This window comes from Cupressus sempervirens, chromosome 3 (assembly GCF_028749045.1).
Source record: "Cupressus sempervirens isolate cs-2001-9-10 chromosome 3, ASM2874904v1, whole genome shotgun sequence".
Taxonomy (NCBI): domain Eukaryota; kingdom Viridiplantae; phylum Streptophyta; class Pinopsida; order Cupressales; family Cupressaceae; genus Cupressus; species Cupressus sempervirens.
This window is the reverse complement of record NC_143120.1, coordinates 678,364,503-678,372,371: the sequence shown is the minus strand read 5'-3', so window position 1 is coordinate 678,372,371 and position 7,869 is coordinate 678,364,503. Positions and strand designations below refer to the sequence as shown.

Here is a 7,869-nt window from a genome sequence, read left to right as displayed (position 1 = left end):
TCTCTGAAGCTCCTTCACAACTGCTCTAGCATTTATTTGCATTGTTGCTCCTCTCCCACAAACAGCAGCATATCAAAATTCTTATTGCCACATTTGAGATTATTGTTGAAGTTTTGAGATCGCCCTTTCTTTCTTGTAGCATTTCTGTGAAGGAAAATCTGTCCTTGGACACTTGGTCTTCCTCTTCTAAAGGATTAGTAATTTTCACATTTGAAGCTTTCTTAGGTGATAATACCTTGCCTTTTATTTGGTATCTCCATCTATCTTCGTTGTCCATGGAGGTGGGAACACCAAAGTGGTGATTTGACTATGGCAAGATCATATTCAATCATCACAATACAAATAGAAACCTCCAAGACTTCCTAAATTAAACCACAATCTTATAATTAATTGAAATCCAATGATTATGTTTCTGAGTGTATTGTAGGATTTGAGCTCTCAAAAGATACTTATCCTTTGTAGTGGTTCACTTTCCATAATCTACAAGTCATGCAATTGCAAGAGATTGGATCAGTTTTTTTAATTTGTTTATTATAGATTGTTCCAAAAATTATCCCCTATATGTCACAAACTCGATCTTTCATGAGCATACCACTTTGTTTGTCCAATATCTATATTGTAGATAAATAGTGTTGCATACATGGGAGATGTTATCCACTCATTGAATATCTCACTCAAAACTAAACAAGCTCCAACAAAAAGCAACTTCAATTTTCTAAACATAGATAACAATACTCTCATGCATTGCAACATGTTATTTAGTTATAGAATGACTCGTTCTCTCTAACTAAATAAACTAAACTAAATGTGTAAAATAATACACCCAATCCAATTGAATATATTTAAAAATCTAGAGTAAAACTATGAACATTCCAATATTTTCACAACTTAATAATAAATGTATGATAATAAAAAATGTAACTCTAATATTTTAAGACTTAAAGCTTAATATAGTAATGTTTTATCTAATTTATATAATATTATTATTAATATATTTTTAACTTTTTAAATTGAAAACTACAAATAAATATTTTATTAATTTAAAAAAATAACTAAAAATGAATAGATCCAAAATTACACCCTAAAATCAAACCCCATCAATCCAACCCCCAAAATTACACCCTAAACTGAAATCCCATCAATCCAACCCCAATTCAAACAAGAATTGAGAATAAGGGACCATTCGTTATCTAAATTTTAGTGTTATTATTCACTTTTCCATGTTTTCCTTTCTGTGAAAATTTGGGAGGATAAGAGTCCAATCCCAGCCTCTTAGAAAGCCATTCTGCTAGTGATTGAAGAGGAGAAGAAGAGCCATCTTGAAAAAATCCACAATGAGAGTAGTGAAGATTTATCATCACTTTCCATCCCTTCTAAGTAGGATGGTACTAATCAAAAAAGAAAAATTCTTCTCGAGACATGCGCAGATGAAAAAGAGCTCTTCCTTGTTCATCATAATCAGCATACCCAACAATGGAGTTGCTCATGTTTCCATCTCTAGAATAGCATGATCTACTCATCTCATGGATTCCTACTCAATACACAATATAAAAATAAGTCAATCAGTATCCTCATGTATTTATGTAATCCTATAATTATGGCTCTTAAATAGATACACTATTTAGAAGGAAAACCTGAAAAAGATAATCTTGAAATTATTAACTACACTATAATCAATGTCTTTACCATTTGCAAATTGGTTGAAGATAATATGAGAGAAGGCTACAAAGAAATCAAGGATGAGGAAGTTGGCATCTTCAAGCTCCCTCAGCTCTGAAATGGCTTGCGATAGATATTTGTTGTGGGTGGAAACTAAGTCCATTGTTGTGTTCAAACAAACTACTCCAGACTGTAAGTAACCTGGTTGGCAGTCAAATGGCATGTTATTTTATACCAAAAAATTCCTTAGCCCAAGATTATATAGCTCTTTGAGTTGCAGTTTCATCTCTTCTACAACACTCTTCACAAACTTCTCTGTTCCCTAAAAACATAACCATCAGTCACATATTTTTTTAAACCACATTTGAATCATTCCAGTACAACATGACAATTAATAATATCATATTTTCACAATCTATTTCAAAAAAATCTTTTTTGTTTCTAGATTTGATTGTGTAAGTTTTTTTAGTATCAATGGATCGCACTGTGTGATCCATCATCAGAATGAGAGAAGGATGTAAGATATGATCCGTCGTCAAAATGAGAGAAGGATGTAAGATAATTCTTTCATCCTGATGATAGATCACAGAGTGAATCCGAAATGTTGATACTAAAAAAACTTCCACAATTAAATCTAGAAACAAAAAAAATCATTAGAACATAGCAAGTTTGGTGATATTTATTCTTACCACTATGGTAACATTTGTAGCAGCATAATCATTTCCATTCAGAGTGAGAAGTGCTATTGAGTGCTTCAGATGATGAGAACCATATTTTTGAGATATAATGGAATCCTTGAAATTCCCAACTTGGACACTCGGCTTTGGAACTCCAAAAGTATCAAATACCCCATTGTATGCTATTGAAAATTTTATGCCTTTCCTTGCTTGTATATGATGGATTGAACTTTTCAGAACCCTGTAGGTCATTGGAGATGGAAGACCTAAGATTTGGGCTGCATAAATTTTTTAAAAAAACACAAACTCTCGTAAATGCATTGATCTATATATTTAAAACCATGGCAATATAATCATAAAGAAAAGAAGTATTTTAATCAATGAGAACAGATTTTTACAATCTATGACAATTATTTGCAAGAGCTTCTACATTTGATTTTGTATTTTTTTTTTAGCATCGACATTTTGAACCATCATCAGGATGAAATCAAGCATAAGAGAGATGAAACCAAGCATAAGAGGCCACAAGAAAAAAGATACACAATCATAGAGCACGGAGTTTGATTTGAAACATCCATGCTTAAAAAACTATACACAATCAAATCCAGAAGCTCTTGTAGATAAGCATCTTAATGTTAATAGATTAAGGAAATAGGATTGTTCCAGTCCATGGCTCAGAGTATACAAGAGAAGCACTACTGGAGAGAACTTGTCATAGTTATCAAGACTTTAAAATTGAAAATTGCTTGTTCAATTTTAATATAATTATATCTTGAAGAGGGCATCAATTATGAGGAGTTATATGGATGGATTGAAAAATGATTTTCAAAGGATTCTATAGTAATCCTAAAGAGTCACAGTTTTTTTGTTGCATATGATTACTTTGAAAAGTTTTGGCTTCCCTTCCAAATGCAATTTCAATAAGATTTTTTTGATAGGATTGGTATATCTTATAAAATTTGGGGGAATTTCTAGGTTCACTGTGCAAAATATAAATATACAAAATTGCAGACAAGACCCTTAAGCATTATTATACTTAGAAAATCAGAAGTCAATACCATGATCTATAATCATTATATAATTAGAGAGAAGTCAAACATATACCTATATTATTTGATGGTGTAAAGCACTTGGAAACCCTAGTACATAGCAATGGAAAAGTTTAAGGCAAATTGACTTCTATTTATATTGCCTATCCAAATATTTTGGGCTAAAATATGCAACAACAATTCCTGATATGAACAACAGTTTCTGATATGGACCTTTGAGATCATTAGAAATTGATTTTGAGAAAGATTACCTAAATAATCAGTAAGAATTCTGCCAGATGATACCTTGCCTTATGGGTGCCCAGGCCAAGTGATACCATATGGATATTTCCATGCTGAAACTATGCTATTTTTCATACCAGGATAGTAATTTCTAGTGTCTACATATGAATCTCCAAAAATAGAAAGAGCTTTTGTTTCATCTCCACTACATATTCTTACAAAAACAACGCTTCAATCAATGACCACACTAAAATTATATACAAATTTTGCAATAAGAAAAGCAATTATCAATCATTACCCATTAAAACTAGCAGAAACACCAATAGGACTGATGACATTTTGGCAATCATTTTTCATGACCTTCTACATCTACGATTAGCAAAGTTGATTGTTTGGTTTATATGGAAAAATCATCTGACTTGTTTGGTCAAGACCAATGTCTACAAAGTTTTCAAAGACCTTCTAGAGGAGTTCAAAATTAGAAGCTTGAAGACTAAGTTTACATTAAAATCTCAAGAAAAGTAGAGAGATGTTGTGCTGAGTAAAAAAAAACTTCTTCCAATTAGTAACCACACTGAAATTACATCCAAAAATCTTAATATGATCAGCAATTCTTAGTCATTACCAATTACAAAGAGTACCAAGAATATTGATGACATGTGGGCAACCATATTTGATGACCTTCTAGATCTATCATGGATCAATAGCATGATTACACATGTCAATTAAAGGTATGATGCTATAATTTCTTCCCTTTTTTCGTATTTTTGGTGGAACATGCTACTTTATGCTAAAGCCTTCATACCAATATATAATAATCAACTAATTAGTACTGATCTTTATATCTATATCATCTAACATATTTCAAACTTTTTATAGGTTGCAAGACACATCAAAGGCAACAAAGGCAAGGCTGGAAAAGGTTGGGCAGCACAGACTTCGCTCTCGAGGATATTCAAAAATCAAAGCATGCATTGTAAGTAGCAATAAATGAATTGCAAAGAAAAATTATTTATAAAATGCAAATATTTTTTTTAATTAATAAAAAAATGCAGGGTGCTGATTTTAATCTGGAGGCCACAGAAGAACACAAAAAAATTGCATTCAAGCAAGGCTATGCAGCGTGGCTGAATGCCTATGGCAAGCTTCCATTGCCCCAACCAAATAGTCTCCTACATCATGTGCACAGGTAAATATGCCAAAAAATATATTGGAAATTGAATACTTGAGCAACAATTTATTTGATAATAATGTGCATGACATTGCAATGCAGCCTGTTAATCATGACACAGATCATACGCAGCATCATGAAGCCCCTGATATACATCATACTATCGATGGAGGTGCTCATTTGTTATTTAAAACTAATTATGTAATTATTAATACAATTTAACATCTTTAATTAAACTTGGTGTAACCTTTTTGTGTTGAGGATATAGAATCATGTCGTGTTGAACGAGTGCCAGAGGATGTTCAGATTGATCAGCAGGTAGATCATGTCGCACATTCAGGTAAAGAAAATCTATGTTTTGTTCTTTTAAATTAATTTTTTGATTTATAGTTCTTTTCTTAAATAAAAACTCATAATTCACTAATATAAAATGGTGCGAATTTAACTCATGAAGCACTTGTTATTGCAGCAGACCCCCCCTTTGGTGCAACGGCCTCATGATGTTCCTAAATGGATGAGGAGGAGACACATGTTAGAACCAGTAGAGGAGGGGGATGAAAAGGACATTGATATTCCTCTTAGAAATTTTATAAAAAAAGGAAACGGCAAGAAAGCAAAAAAGATATGATTATTCATGAATGACTTACTCTTGAATATTGTTAATGAATATTATTCATTAATGTTGGTTGCTAATGAATATTGTGTTAATGAATTATTCATGAATGACTTACTCTTGAATGTTGCGTGTTAATGAATTTTGTGTTAATGAATTATTCATGAATGTTGTGTGTTTATGAATTTTATTTGTTAATGAATGTTATCATGTGATTATAATGATTGAATGTTATATTTCAAAAATTGATGAATTGAATGTTATTAAATGTTAATGGGGAATTTAGAGTGATGTTGGGGGGGGGGATGGGCCAAATGAGCTTCCACCTTCACGTGGTTGGCCCTGTTAAGTAGAGAATATTTAACTATTCTTGAAACCAAGTGAAGCTCAAACTTTAAAGATAAGCTTATAGTTAATAGTGACAACCAATTAGCAAGTCGATATGAAGTTCTTCGTTACAGGTACCTTTTTAGTTTTTGAAGCACGATGTCATGTTTTAATATTGTATAGTTTTTTTTCTTAAGTTAAAGTATTCGTTTACTATAACAACATAATTTATGACCATTTTAGTAACTATTCTAACATCGCTTTATGACAAATCCTGTTTTGGCAAAGATGGCGATAAGTGTTGTTGTCTATTCCTTGGGAGATTGGATTGCACAAGTCTGTATCTCAACATCATTTGCATGTGGTATAAATGCATACTTACAACCATTTCATTCTACATTTAAAAACATTGATGATAATATTGCTTGTTTTAATTTATATTTTTGTCTATAGTCATTATAAACGTTAGAACCTTAGTCAGCTTTTATAGGCTATGAAGAACATAGTTGAATACTAAAATAATTTTGTGGTTAGGCAATGATAGAGATTCTTCTAAGCCAAAACATGAGACAACTATGTTTCATCTTAAGATGGCAGCTGAGTTATTCATGTATGATTCCTTTCTTTAATGGTGATTTGGATGTTTAACTAGTTCTAAATATGTTGCTATAGTGCCTATTCAACCTTGTTTGTGTATACTGATTTTTTGTAGTGTAAAGTATATAATCAACATCCTTTTGTAGCTCAAATGTTCAGACAGATTGGGAAATACTCTATCCACATGCATATTCCATAGCAGACTACCTTTGCTTGTCTTCGGTAACCTTGGTTTCTTGGGCTTTTTGCTCTAGTCACGATCCTTCAAACTGTTTGGTTATAAAAATATCTTGTGCCAAGATAAGTATTGCAAATTTGAAGGTAGTTTGACAATAACTCGTAGCTATTGTTTTTGAATAGGATTAGTTGATTTTGATTTTAACTAAATAAATAACCATCTCTAGCAGTTTTCGTCTGAAGCATGCTAACGGTTGTTTCTTTTCTATCCTATATTTTCAGTTTAGAAATGCTTGTTGGTCCTAATGGTGAGCTTCCTAATAAGCTATGTAACTTGGAACCACATCTAATAGAGCATGTTAGCAATGAGATAATGGACCAGGATCCCAATGTTCAGTGGGATGATATTGGTAAATTTAATATGGCTGAATGAATTGATGATAATATTATTCATGTTTATTTCTACGTACCCATTAACATTAATATTTATTTTTCCAAAATTATACTAAAGCTGGGCTAGAGCATGCCAAAAAGTGTGTGATGGAAATGGTCATATGACCTCTATTGTGACCTAACATCTTTCAAGGCTGTCACTCTCCGGGCAAAGGGCTCCTCTTATTTGGCCCTCCTATAAGTCAGTTTGATTTATTCTATGTTCTTTATATGTTGGAAATTCATTTTTGTTTACAATAAAGTACATTTAATTTGCTCTTAGGGTACTGGGAAAATGATGATTGGATAAGCTATGGCAGGAGAAGCCAAAGCTACTTTCTTTTATATTTCTACTAGTTCATTGATGAATAAGTGGCTAAATTCCTAATAAAATCATGCTTTCAAGTTCTTTTATTGTTTTGATTCTTGAATGTAGAAAGCCTTGTATAATTGTTTTTCCAGGGAAGCACTTGTGCTTAATGAAAGTCTTACATAATAAAGATAACATCAAAAAATATAACAAATGGTTTTTGTTTGTAAGAAATTAGACACATATAAGGATTGCATGTGCAGGTGCAATTTCTAAAGCATATACCATGGCGGGAGTTAATGACCAACAAATTTCAATAACAAAAAAAACATTTTCCTATGATAGATTGCTGGAATTAAATATTGATCTAAGGGAAGAGCACAAATTGAAAGAGGGTATTAGGCATCTGTTATCATTTACTTTTCTATTTTGGGTGACAATACAATACTGGTAGATTAGGGTATTGGGTATCTATTATCATCATATTAGAACATGGCAAATTGTGTGAAATTGCACTTTCCTTAGTCGTGGTTGCATAGCTACTGCACTCTTTCATTTGAAAAATGAATAAAAATATCATATCTAGTAGCTTCTCTATGTTGTATTCATTTATTGGTAATGATTCAATGTCATGC

General features: G+C 31.9%; 1 pseudogene; it reads right to left on the bottom strand.

The window, feature by feature from the left end:
- Window positions 1–1,190: 1,190 nt before the first annotated feature.
- LOC149568545 (GDSL esterase/lipase At2g36325-like) lies at window positions 1,191–3,957 on the bottom strand (annotated as a pseudogene).
- Window positions 3,958–7,869: the final 3,912 nt, after the last annotated feature.